General features: G+C 46.3%; 1 protein-coding gene across 7 annotated transcripts in view; it reads right to left on the reverse strand.

Annotated features, from left to right (window-relative positions):
- The window catches only part of LOC119962778 (potassium/sodium hyperpolarization-activated cyclic nucleotide-gated channel 1-like), a 411,953-nt gene that overhangs the window by 109,455 nt on the left and 288,742 nt on the right, over positions 1–13,756 (reverse strand). The gene's annotated exons all lie outside the window — the stretch shown is intronic.

Here is a 13,756-nt window from a genome sequence, read left to right on the forward strand (position 1 = left end):
GGAAAGGCTGCCGTGAAACTGGCCGTGTTTCACGGCAGCCTCCACGCCCCCTCCCGGGACCCGATTCTCCCCCCCGGGCGGGGCTAGCAGCGGGGCCCCGTGAAGCACGGCATCACGGCCTTAGCGACCGTCGCTAAGTCCACGCGCCAAGCGTCACGATGGCTGATATGCATGATGACATCAGCCGCGCATGCGCGGGCTGTCATGCCCCTCAGCCGCCCCGCGGACTGATCCTGCGGGGCGGCGGAAGAACAAATAGTACGCGGGTATCGGACCCGCTGCCCGCGATCGGTGCCCACCAATCGCAGGCCCATGCCACCCTTGGCACGGCCGTGGTGCGGCCGTGCTAATCGGTGCCATGGTTGTCCGGGACGGCACTTTGCGGCCGTTTTCACGAACGCTGAAAGCAGGTGTGATCGCGGCCGTGAAAACGGCCGTAAAGGCCTGGGAACTCGGCCCATCGGCCTGGGGAGAATCGCTGTTCGCCGTAAAAAACGGCGAGCAGCGATTTGTGTCGTGGGGCGGCCGTGGGGGGTGGGGGGAGAATAGCGGGAGGGCGTGAAAAATGTCGGGGACGCCCTCCCGCTATTCTCCGACCCGTCGTGGGCAGCGGAGAATCGCGCCCACTATTTTGGATAAATGCGATGTTATCCACTTTGGCAGCAAAAATGAGAACATAAGAACATAAGAACATAAGAACTAGGAGCAGGAGTAGGCCATCTGGCCCCTCGAGCCTGCTCCGCCATTCAATTAGATCATGGCTGATCTTTTGTGGACTCTGTCTTGTGGAGAAGGCAGACTATTATCTGAATGGCCATAAATTAGGAGAGGGGAATGTGCAACAAGATCTGTGTGTCCTCATACACCAGTCACTGAAGTTAAGCATGCAGGTACAGCACACTGTAAAGAAGGCAAATGGCCTTCATCACTAGAGGATTTGAGTACAGGAATGTCTTGCTGAGGGTCTTTAACAGGTCTTGGTGAGGCCACACCTGGAATATTGGCCGGGATTCTCCGACTCCGCGCCTGGTCGGAGAAACCCTGGGGGGCATGAGAATCGCGGCCCGACGCCGGCTTCCTGATTCTCCCCCGCCGATTCTCGGACGCCCGCGGAATTCCCGCCACGCCAGTCAGGGGCTGTTGAAAGCGGCCACCCGGCGATTCACCAGGCCACAATGAGTCGAGTGGCCGACGAGTTTGGCCGAGTCCCGCCGGCGTGGGTTACTCAGGTCCCACACGGCGGGACCTGGAAGATAAGTCTGCAGGGGCCAACCTGGGTGGGGGGGGGGGGGGGGGGGGGGGGGGGGGGGGTGGACCCGACCCCAGGGGGGGGGGGGGCACAGTGACCTGGTCCGCGATCGGGGCCAACCGATCAGCCAGCGGGATGGTTCTGTGGGGGCCTATGTTCCTCCGCGCCAGGCCCCTATAGGGCTCCGCCATATTGCCCAGGGGCCGGTGCAGGGAAGTGACCCCATTCATGCTTGGAATCATGCCGGCCATTCTGCACATGCACGGAAATACGCCAGACATAGAGCGCATGCACGAACTCGCGCCGGCTGTTCCGTGCCGGCTGGAGCTGCGGGGACCACTCCGGCGCCGACCTTGCCCCCTAGGAAAGGGAGCATTCCCCATTATCGGGGACCGTTGACGCCGGAGTGGTTGGAGCCACTTTTCACGCCGGGGTGGGGACATAGCCCCATTATTGGAGAATCCTGCCCATTGTGCGCAGTTTTTGTCTCCATCTTGGAATAAGGATATTGGTGCTACAGAGGGATGCAGCAAAGGTTTACCAGACTGACTCCTGGGATGGCGGGACTGACGTATGAGGAGAGTTTGAGTTGGTTAGGATTGTATTCACTGGAGCTCAGAAGAATGAGGGGGGACATTTGGAACCTATACAATTCTAATAGAACTTGACAGTGTTGATGCAGGAAGGATTATCCCGATGATGGGCATGTCCAGAACCAGGGGTCACAGTATGAGGATACGGGGTGACCATTTAGGATGGAGCTGAGGAGAAATTTGTTCACCCAGAGAGGGGTGAGCCTGCGGAATTTGTTGCCACAGGAAGTGGTTGAGAAGTGGAAGACATTGTCTGTTTTCAAGAAGCAGTTCGATATAGCACTTGGGTGAAGGGGATCAAAGAATATGGGGGAAAGCGGGTTTAGGCTTTTGAGTTGCATGATCAGCCATGATCATAGTGAATGGCAGAGCAGGCTCAAAGGGCCGAATAGTCTCCTCCTGCTCTTATTTTCCATGTTTCTAGGAGTCATTTGATCTTTTTACCCTCTGAGATTTCCAATAAAATAGAATCCAATTGCACCCCTTGTATGAAATAATTATTTGAATAATATCAAGGAGCTAGGCAAAAGAAAGTCTTCTTCTGCTTCCACAGAATAGAAAATTCCTTGTGCAGTTTAAATGGGCTGCAAGTATTGAATTGTAGACCCAAATATGAATTTACTGTCACCATGTCCACATGCTGTAATATGCAGAACAGTGACCAAAGACAGTGTCATTGTCTGTACTGTGCTATAAATAACTAATGGGATGTTTTCCTGTCAAATTACCAATATTGCATGGTATTGTTACAGTAAATTTTGTACTTTCTGGTTTAATAGTTATGGTGGGATCACCAGAGGGTGCACAAAAAGTAACACAATTATATAATTGTTCCTCTTAATATTAATGACCCATGCTGCATATATATTGGACCATATTTGTAACTGGATGCCACCATGGGAGGTATTATTTTCCAAAGACCTTTGTGTCATTGCTTGGTGAATTGATTGGTGATTCTTGAAGGGGGGAACAAAATCAAGCATAATTGAGGGGAGGGTTACAGTTGGTGTGGTGGGGAGGAGGGTGAGGGGAGGGGAATGGTAGGAATAAACAGCCTTGAAACAGGAGAAGCACCAGGACCCATGCGTTCTCTTCCTGACACTTTCAAAAGTATTCATGGAATCAGAAAGCCAAAGACATTGCTTTTTAAACATAACTACAGTACAATGTTCTGCTGGTAAAAATGCAGTCTGGTGTTCTCCTCAGCTGTGTGGATCTGGAAAGTCATGGTTACTAATGTAGGTCAGTGATGAGTTTGCTGACCACGGGTAGTAAGATCAAGGGAAGGCAGTTCATCTGCAACAGAGTGATCTCCACTGGCCTTGGCTGAGGACAAGATCAGACCCAGCTGTGGTGCCCTAACTTTGGAATAGGCTCTCAATATCAACTGTATAAATTGGTTCATGAAGAAGGGTTACTTGGTTGAGGTCCTGAAAGGGTGGAATTGGGAGTAGGAGAACTCAATTCTGACCTTCTAAATGCAGAGGAATGGCTAGAAGATATAACAATGGGCGCAATTTATGGGCTTTGTCGCATCATTTAATGAGTCATTAGGATCATTTAAATATGCGTGCACCAGATTCTCTGGGCTCCCGGGAATTAATAGCCTCCCAGTGAGGCCTCAACCGTCCGCCGTATACTACTGGTCCACACAAACGTGTACCAGCGTAATGCCACATGAGGGGTTTCCCAGGCCATTGGAGATCCCTTGGTGGTGGGGGACAGGGCATGGTGTCACTCTGGCTCTCCCTCTGGCACCTGGGCACCTTGGCACTGCCAACCTGGTGCCTTGGCTCTGCCACCCTGCTCCAAGGTATAGCACTGCTGCCTCACAGCACCAGAGACCTGGGTTCAATTCCAGCCTTAGATCGCTGTCTGTGTAGAATTTGCTCTTTCTCTCCTTGTCTGCGTGGGTTTCCTCAAGGTGTTTTGTTTCCTTCCGCAGTTCAAAGATGTGCAGGTTATGTGGACTTGGCCCTTAGTGCTCAAACATGTGCAGGTGAGGTGGGGTTGTGGGGTTACAGGGGTAGGGTGGGGGACTGAGACTGTTGTCCTTCAGAGGGTCAGTGCAGACTCGATGGGCCGAATGGCCTCCTTCTGCATTTTAGGAATTCTATGGTTCTCTGACCCATCAGGTCCAGGTGACTTATTGGCCTTTAACCCCATTAGTTTCTGTTGTATTTTTTGTCTAGTGATAGCTATTGTATTTTTTCCTCCTTTTTGCCATTTTTATTCAGTATTTTTCAAATACTAGGACCGGGATTCTCCAATCCGGCGGCCAGGTTCTGGTGCCAGCGTGAAAAGCGGCACCAACCACTCCGGCCTCAATGGTCCCCCTTCCTAGGGGGCTAGGTCAGCGCCGGAGTGGTCCCCGCAGCTCCAGCCGGCGCAGAACGGCTGTCGCGAGTTCGCGCATGCGTGCTAGGGCCGGCATGATTCCGCGCATGCGCGGAACGGCTGGTATAATTCCGTGCAAGCACATGGGTTCCCGCCCCCGCGTCGGTGCCCGGGCAATATGGAAGAGCCCTACAGAGGCCCGGTGCGGAGGAACATAGGCCCCCAAGGAGCCAATCCGCCCGTCGATCGATAGGCCCTGATCGTGGGCCAGGCCACTGTGGAGGCCACTCCCAGGGCCGGATCTCCCCACCCCCACCCCCCTCCAGGATGGCCGCCGCAGACACTCCTTCCAGGTCCCGCAGTGTGGGACTGAGTAACCCACGCCAGCGGGACTTAGCCGAACACGGTGGGCACTTGGCCCATCCCTGGATAATCACCGGGGAGGGGGGCTGCTTTCAACGCCCTCCGACCGGCACGCCCATATGCCTTCCACCGTGAAGACTGACGCAAAGTATTTATTTAACTCCTCTGCCGTTTCCTGGTTCCGCGTTATTATTTCACCAGTCTCAATCTCTAAGAGGCCAATGTTCACTTTGGCCTCCTTTGTATTTTTATACATTGAAAGAATCTCTTACTGTCCGTTTTTATATTACTTGCAGTTCCTGCCATTATTGATAAACCGTCTTTTCTGTGAAACTCCTTTCCCAGTCCACTCCAGCCAGCTATGCGTTATTCCTTTGTAATTACTCTTATTAAAGTTTAGCACAGTTGTTTCTGATCCATGCTTCTCATTCTGAACCTGAATGCTAAATTCAACCATGTTATGGTCACTGTTTCCAAGGGCATCATTTACTCTGAGATTGTTTATTAAACCTGCCTCATTATACATTATCAGATCCAAAATAACATGATCCCTGGTTGGATCCACAACATATTATTCTCATAAACTGTCCCAAATACATTCTATGAATTCTTCCTCATGGATACCTCTGCCAATCTTTGATTTTCCCAATCCACATGGAGACTAAAATTACCCATGATTAATATATTGCCTTTATTATATTCTGATTTATTATCCATCCTACAGTATAACTACTCCCACCAGAATCTTCTTTCCCTTATTATTTCTTACGGTCAACCTATCTGAATTTAACAACTTCTTGCTATCGTACTTATTCTATCTTGTACCAACAAAGCTACCCCACCACCGTTTCCTACTTTTGTATTCAATACTTCCATTTATGAATCCCTAGATCCAATAGAACCATTCTCTCAATATATGCCGCTATCTGCGTGATGAACATTTTAAAATTCGTTCAGGTTGTACTAGCATTTATTGCCCATCCCTAATTGCCCTTGAGGGGCAGTTAAGAGTCAGCCATTGCTGTGGATCTGCAGTCACATATAGGCCAGACCAGGAAAGGATGGCAGATTTCCTTCCCTAAAGAACATTAGTGAGCCAGATGTTTTTTTTATGACAACCGACAATGGTTTCATGGTCACCCTTTAGAATTTTTATTGAGTTCAAATTTAACCTTCTGCAGTGGTGGGATGAACCTGGGACCCCAAAGCATTACTCTGGGTCATTGGATTACTGGTCCAGTGACAATACCACTACCTTCCATCACCTTCCCTATGAACATGCACCATTGGCCCATTTCTCACCACACACTCTTTAGGACTATGCCATTAAATGTACATTATCTTCCCTAACCATTCTGTCAAAATCTCTATACTATATACTATATTCTCTAAAATAAATCCCATCTACCACTTGCCATCCTATTCTGTTAGTCTATCTGTGTCATGTTGCAGGCAGTTTGAAGATCAGCCATGTTGTAATCGATGACTTACTCAACTTCTATTTCTTCTATGCAGCTGCACAGAAAATTTAACGGTAATGATCATTGAAATGAGCAGGCCACGTATAATGAAAACAATTCAAGAGGTGAAATTGGTTGCAGTTTAGGAGGAACTGTCATCCTATCATGGAAAAAAACTTTTGTTGACTCCTCCAATAATTCTCAACATGGGGCGGGATTCTCCAACCACCCGCCGGGTCGGAAAGCCGGGTCGGCATTAATCCCGCCCCGACGCCGGCCGCCAAATTCCCTGGCGCTGGGGTTTTGGCGGGGGCGGGAATCGTGCCACGCCGGTCGGTGGCCAATGACAGTGCCCCCCCCCCCCCCGTGATTCTCTACCCTGTGATGGGCCGAGCGGCTGCCCGTTTTCGGCCGGTCCCGCCGGCGTAAATCAAATCAGGTCCGTACCAGCAGGACCTGGCTCTACAGGCGGCCTGCAGAGTCCTCGGGGGGGGGGGGGGGGGGGGGGGGGGGTCTGACCCTGGGCCCCCACGGTGGCCTGGCCCACGATTCGGGCCCACCGATCCGTGGACGGGCCTGTGTCGTGGGGGCACTCTTTCCCTCCGCGTCAGCAGCTGTGAACCTCCTAGCCTAGCCCCTGCTTTGTTCCAAGGAAAATAACCCCAACCTATCCAATCTCGCCTCGTAGCTATACCTTTCAAGCCTTGGCAACATTCTTGTAAAACTCCTTTGCACTCTCTCCAGAGCAATACTTTCTTTCTGTAATGTGGTAACCAGAACTGCACACTATATTACAGTTGTAGCCTCACCAATGTTTTATACAAATCCAGCATTATATCCTTACTTTTGTATAATAATAATAATAATCTTCATTCATATCACAAGTAGCCTTACATTAACACTGCAATTACGTTACTGTGAAAATCCTCTAGTCGCCACACTCCGGCGCCTGTTCGGGTACACAGAGGAAGAATTCAGAATGCCCAAATCACCAAACAGCACATATTTCAGGACTAGTGGAAGTAAACTGGAGCACCCGGAGGAAACCAGCACAGACACAGGGCAAAAGTGCAGACGCCGCACGGACAGTGACCCAAGCCAGGAATCGAACCTGGGACCCAGGTGTTGTGAAGCAACAATGCTAACCATTGTGCTGCCGTCCGCCCCACTGTGCTACCGTGCCACCCCCACTATGCTACCATGGGCTATCTGCAGTGCTCAGTTCTTTATATCTATCTTTCTTTTTGTCTGCTCTTCCCTGTGTTCCTCTAGACAGCCAGTGGTTGTGTTGGCGGGGGGGGGGGGGGGGGGGGGGGGGCTAGATTTGGCAGTATCACTTATTTTTGCAGGGGACATGTCTACTTTGTACATTTAGGATCTCTCCTTTTAGTGCTTCCCATGGTTTTCCGCAGATTTATCCTCTAGCAATGCTGGCTAGTCCACCTCAGCCAAGTCCCTTATCATTTCTGCAAAATTTGTCTTCCCCGAATTCAAAGTTTTTCCTCCTGTTTTATCTCTGTTCTTTTCCATGGCAATACTGAATCTAATTGAATTGTGATCACTATCCCTGATATGGTCGCCAACTGTCACTTCACCCACTTGCCGTTCTTCGTTCCCAAGACTAGGTTTGGAATTGCATCACCTCTTGTTGGGTTTGTCACTAATTGGTTTTTAAAAAAATCCTGGACACACTGCATGAATTATTCTCCCTCAGATCCCCTTATATTGTTTGTTTCTGGTGCATGCACAGCATGCTCATGCTAGTGCCCTGACAGTTATGTTTTTCATAGTGCCAGGACTCACAATGCTAAACTTTATGACGAAAAATGTTATTCCAGCACGCAGAAGTTCCTTTCACATCCACCTCAAATGATTGAGCAGAGTGCACAGTATGATCCCATCTTTAACAGACAGAAAATCATGCAGTGCCTTAATTCATGGATTAAATTCAGTTCCGGTACATTTTCCATGACAACACTTCAGCCTGAATTAAAATGATCACACATTATACAATTATGGGCTAGGATCCAGCGGATATGCTTGGCCAACTTCCCATTTGACACTTGCATTTTCTGTGTTGGCAGAACCAAGCCAGCCAGCTGGAAAATGTGGCCTTTGTGTGACTTTTTGATAGCTAAGCATGAGAGAGAGAGAGAGAGGAAGAGTACGAGGGAAAAAGGGAGGAGTGTTTCATTCCCATAGTCTGCACTGAATCTAAAACTAGATGCTGGAGGGAAAAGACTGTTTTCTAACCCAACTCTTCCTCACTACCACCCTGAAGTCAATGCTTATGGGCTGTATACAAAATACCAGCAAAGATCAGGAAGTGACTCATTGGATTGTGTAATTTATTATTAAACCACATAGTGTGAAGAAAAGTACAATGCTACATACAAATAAAATTTTATGTAGGTTACTGAAGCATCAATACTTCCTGCTAAATGCCAACAAAGTCTAATTGGCCAATGAACTGAAAAACAGAAACTACCCGAAAGGTTTACTACAAAGCTTTCAGGTTGAACAGTCAGAATTAGCTCAGCATATGCATCCTATTGGAAATCTGTTATAATAGCATTTGAGGTAGCTTTTAGGGACAGGGGACAGGATGTGGATGAGTCCATAAAGCTTGTTAGATCATTGCTGACGAGTACCTGAATCATCTTTTGTCCACATTCCTTAACAAACTTACATTTCAAACAACTATGAATCTCAGTCATTAAACTTGCAATTGCTCCAGTATCACAGCCCTTTGGAGGTGGGAGCTTCAGATTCCTGTTCCCCAGTCTTTAAACAATTGCTTCCTGAGTGTCTTCATGAATGGCATGGCTCTAAATTTAAGAATATGGGCCCTTGCTTTGGATTTCCCCACCAGAGGGATAAGTTTCTACCCTATCAAAATCTTTTATCATTTTAAACACTTGGATTAAATCACTCTCAATCTTTTATCCTCAAGGGAATACAAATTAGCTTTATGGAAAGTATCCTCATAAATGACTTCTTTGGCTCCAGTATTATTCTGAGGAATTGGCGTAATATCTCCTCCCAAGACCAAAATACTTTCTGAGGTATGGTATCCAGACTGAATGCAGTATTCTAAATGGCCTCTGATCAAGACTCTGTACAACAGTAGCATCACCTCATCCTCTTTATAATTAAAGTCCCTTAAGATACAATCATAGAATTCCTAAGGTGCAGAAGGAGGCCATTTGGCCCATTGCATCTGCACCAACCCTCCAAAAGAGCACTCTACCTAGGCCCATTTACCCACCCTATCTATGTAACCCTACCTAACCTTTGGACACTGAGGAGTAATTTTGCATGGCCAATCCACCTAACCTACGTATCTTTGGGCTGTGGGAGGAAATCAGAGCATCCGGAAGAAACCCACGCAGATACTTGGGGAATGTGCAAACTCCACACAGACAGGCACCCAAGAATAAAATTGAATCCAAATCCTTGGTGCTGTGAGGCAGCAGTGCTAATCACTGTGCCACCGTGCCGCCCCTACAGGCCAACAGTCCAATAGTTTTTTTCAAACTACGATTTGCATCTGTCCATGAGTGAGTTAGTCTTATTGATCCAAAATCTTTTTCTTATTCCAGGGTTCCTAGAGTGGCAGCATCTAGAAAGTGTTCTGATTTGCCTTTCTTGGTTCCAAAGTGGAAGAGTTATAGCAAGTTGCAGCCCTCAGAAAGTATAGACATTATGAAATACTAAAGGAGTTTATATCAATTTCCTTCCTCAGTTTTTTTCAGGAAAGCATGGATAATTTATTTGGAAAACTTACTAAGACCTCAGTTAAGGTAATAAAGTCAATAAAGTTGTCCACACTGTAGTAGGGATGTTGAAGCTTTAGAGAGAGATCAATACAGATTCACTAGGATGCTATCTGGTGTGAGGAAATACATACTTGGAAAAGTAATTTTCCAATTATGTATTTCCTCACACCAGATAGTAAGAACAGTACAAATTATGGGACAATATGACACACAGCTATAAAATCATGAGAAGATGAGAAAGGGTGGATAGGTGTATTGGGTTGGATTTAATGGAGGCAATAGATGTTTTGGCTGCTGGTTCCGGCAAGAGTCTCATGTTCCCTCTTTTAGAGAAGGCCCAATGAATTGAACACTACTCAGATAGGCCAGTGACGGGCCTTCTCTGGGATCAAAGGTTCCGGGGAGCCAAAATCCCACCTACTGAGAGCTGCTACCAGAGGCTGGCAGCTCTTCTATACTCAGCAGTTCCACTAGGGAGGTGATGACTGGAGATAATACTACATCACTCACCCGAGGACTGAAGATTTTGCCCAGGCTTAGATGAGTAATGGTGGGAAAGGTGAGGGTCAAGTGGGGGGTGGTGCAGCATCGGGTGGTGGGGGGTGGGGGAGGGGGTTTGGCAGCAATGACAGAGAGCTAACTTTCCATGGGCCCCGCCCTTCCTGATGCCAGGTTCTTCAATCAGACACTGGGTGCCTTTGAACAAAGGACACCCCCACAATCAAACATGTTGAGGTTTGGTTTCATACTCCACACATGCTAAGTCCACCACCCAATGCTGGGTTAATAATAGCTGCAGTGGGATGGGGCCCTGAAGTGGACATTAATTGCTAACTTCATGGCTTCAACTGGAGACAGGGTGGGAAGGCCACCCATGGGCTTTCTCACCCCAACCAAATTGGGGTCAAACAGGAAGGTGGCAGGGTCCTGAGCCACCAAACTCCTTGCTTGATTAAATGCCTCCCTCCACCACAACACTCTTCATAGGAGAGACCATTATTTCCAATAGTCGAGCAGTGACAAACTAAATGCCATAGACAGACAATGTTAAAATTGAAATGTAAAGCAGAGGCCTGGAGAAATATCCTTTCAGAATTGTGAGGCTGTGGAATTAACTTGCGGTGCTTCAGAAAGGAATTATGCCAACATTCAAGACTAGATTTGGTGAGTGAATGAAGAAAAAGGCTAATGGGAACAGGGTGTGATTGGAACTATCTGTTCCTGTGTGAGGGGATGGGCATTACCAATACAGACAAGTTAGATCAAATAGCCTGTTTGCGTGCTGAAACATCTACCTCCATAAAGTAGTAGAAATAGGAATTTAATTCAAGCACATTCGATGCTAACAGTATTTAATTGAAAACAAGTCGGAAGAGATGCAAAATGGACTGCTCACTCACTGTCGCCCATTTTGCAGTCTCACACAGTCAATGTCTACCCCTATGACTTTCAGGCTGGGAACTAAGTGATCATTTACTTGAACAGTATTCTCAGCTCATGAAGTCTTTCCTCATAACTCAAGTGCCTAAATCCAGTAAGTAATTTAGCTGGTTTTAATGTAACCTCTCTTCGGCCTGCAAGTCCTTCTTACGAAATAAGAATGGGACAAGGTATTTGAGGCTTCAAAGAACAAAGAACAAAGAAAGTTACAGCACAGGAACAGGCCCTTCAGCCCTCCCAGCCTGCGCCTATCCAGATCCTTTATCTAAACCTGTCTCCTATTTTCCCTCTGTTCCCGCCCGTTCATATACCTGTCTAGATGCCTCTTAAATGATGCTATCATGCCCGCCTCTACCATCTCCGCTGGTAAGGCGTTCCAGGCACCCACCACCCTCTGCGTAAAAAACTTTCCACGCACATCTCCCTTAAACTTTCGCCCTCTCACCTTGAAATCGTGAACCCTTGTAACTGACACCCCCACTCTTGGAAAAAGCTTGTCGCTATCCACCCTGTCCATACCTCTCATAATTTTGTAGACCTCAATCAGGTCCCCCCTCAACCTCCGTCTTTCCAACAAAAACAATCCTAATCTACTCAACCTTTCAGCAGATCCATCTTGATAAAATTTTACTGAGACCTCCAGTTGGCCGGTGCCACCATTTCACTGTAGCTCCTCCTGCTTCAAGCACTGAGCAGCCAGCTGCAGCACCACAGGATATCCTGTCATGGCAGTGCCAGGCTCCTTTTTCAGAGTGGCAATACCACCTGGAAACCAAAGAGTGAAACCATCCTGAAGGAAGATCCAGCCTCTAAATGTATAATGTGCATGATCAGCATATTTTTGAGATAACTGGTTGGGACAGTCCAGTTTGTCAACCGACGCAAGATTTTAAATAACATTGAACAGCAATTATTATCAGCACATCCAATTTTGAAGAGCATTGCTTAAAGTCGAGTAAGCAAAGTCGCTGCTATAGTCCCAGATGACCAGAGGCTGCTTTCCCCTTTGACAGGGAGAGCTGACTGGTGGTGATTTAACCTGAAGATCACCACACCTCAGACGAGGGGCTAGGTTGAGATGGTGGGCGTTTATGAATAACCTCAGCCGGTACGGGAATTGAAGCCCCGCTGTTGGCCTCGCTTTGCATCACAAACAAGCTGTCCAGCCAACTGAGCTAAACAAGTCCCCATTTGAAGTCTAACTGAATTGTGGATACTAATAATAAAACATCAAAACAAAAAAAGAAAATTATTTGTAAAATTCCATTGTTTTTAAAAGTGTTTTAATGGGATATATCTCAATAATCTGATGTATAGTATTAGCATACACATGCCAGATCACAAGTGCAATGAAAGCCCAGAAATTACAGCTGCTGATATCAGTAAATTAATGCTGAACATACTTCTAAGATCACATTCGATGCTCAGTATTATAAGCGGTGTCAGGGAACCAACAGGAATTATGTGCATTAAAATAGCAGACAGAATTCATTCAATAACATCACCTGCATAATTCCTCGGTGATAGTTTGTAATCAAATTATAAAGCCAAAAAAGGGCTCATTAGATGGATTAAAATAGATTGAATCTAAACCAAGCTTCTTCGTCTTTTTGTTACTTCCTCTACAGTGCAAACTATCCTGCCAGAAGATCAACATTTCAATATCTCATAGGATTTTTTTTCAAATTATATTTCTGATTTCTCGCTTTAATTCCTTTCAGGTCATCTGACTCTGCTTGATGTCTTCAAACCCAGTGAATGAAATGGGGGCCCTGATCCTAATTAGTCATTAATCATGCAGAATGTGCCTTTTTGAGTCAGTTCTCAATTCTGCAGGGATATAGTATCTCTATTTGAGCTATATTGGAACTGTGCTGAGGATGGTTTAAAATAGATTCCATCAAAACTGGTTTCATGTGGTTCTAAAAACGCCACAAATAGGTTATAATATGCACAACCCAACTCATTAGCACATTACTCAAAATACGCTGACAAAGCTTGGTGCTAAAAGCTTGGCTCTGGCATTTAATTATTAAATTTAAGATAATAATATTCTGTTTCCAGCCGTTCTGCTGTTACGTTGCAAGTTTCTTAAATTTTAATTCTCACCAATCAGACTTTTAACAATAGTTATACAAAGATAAATAGTTAACTTTAACAATTTTCATTTCTATTTATGTTGCTTATCTTAAAAAATGTATTTGCTTAAATAGTGACTGTTGATGATATTATCAGGACTGGACAGGACGTGTTTCTGAGAAAATTGACATGATCACTGATGCACTCAGACGTTATCTATGTATGTTATTTCAGCTCCCTCATACAAGCAGCTAAGCAACAATTCCCACTAAGAGTCCAAATTGATTCCTTTCTAAAGTTCTTAAAGCTCTTGGGTTTAATGTGAAGCATTAGAAAAAACACAATAAAAGTAAGATAGAATAAAATACTATATGAATACAAACTGCAACAGTTTGATTTATAAAAGAAACAGCAATACTGTCCCTTAGTTTATTTATCAATCCACTTGATTTTAAG

Source organism: Scyliorhinus canicula, chromosome 3, assembly GCF_902713615.1.
Source record: "Scyliorhinus canicula chromosome 3, sScyCan1.1, whole genome shotgun sequence".
Taxonomy (NCBI): domain Eukaryota; kingdom Metazoa; phylum Chordata; class Chondrichthyes; order Carcharhiniformes; family Scyliorhinidae; genus Scyliorhinus; species Scyliorhinus canicula.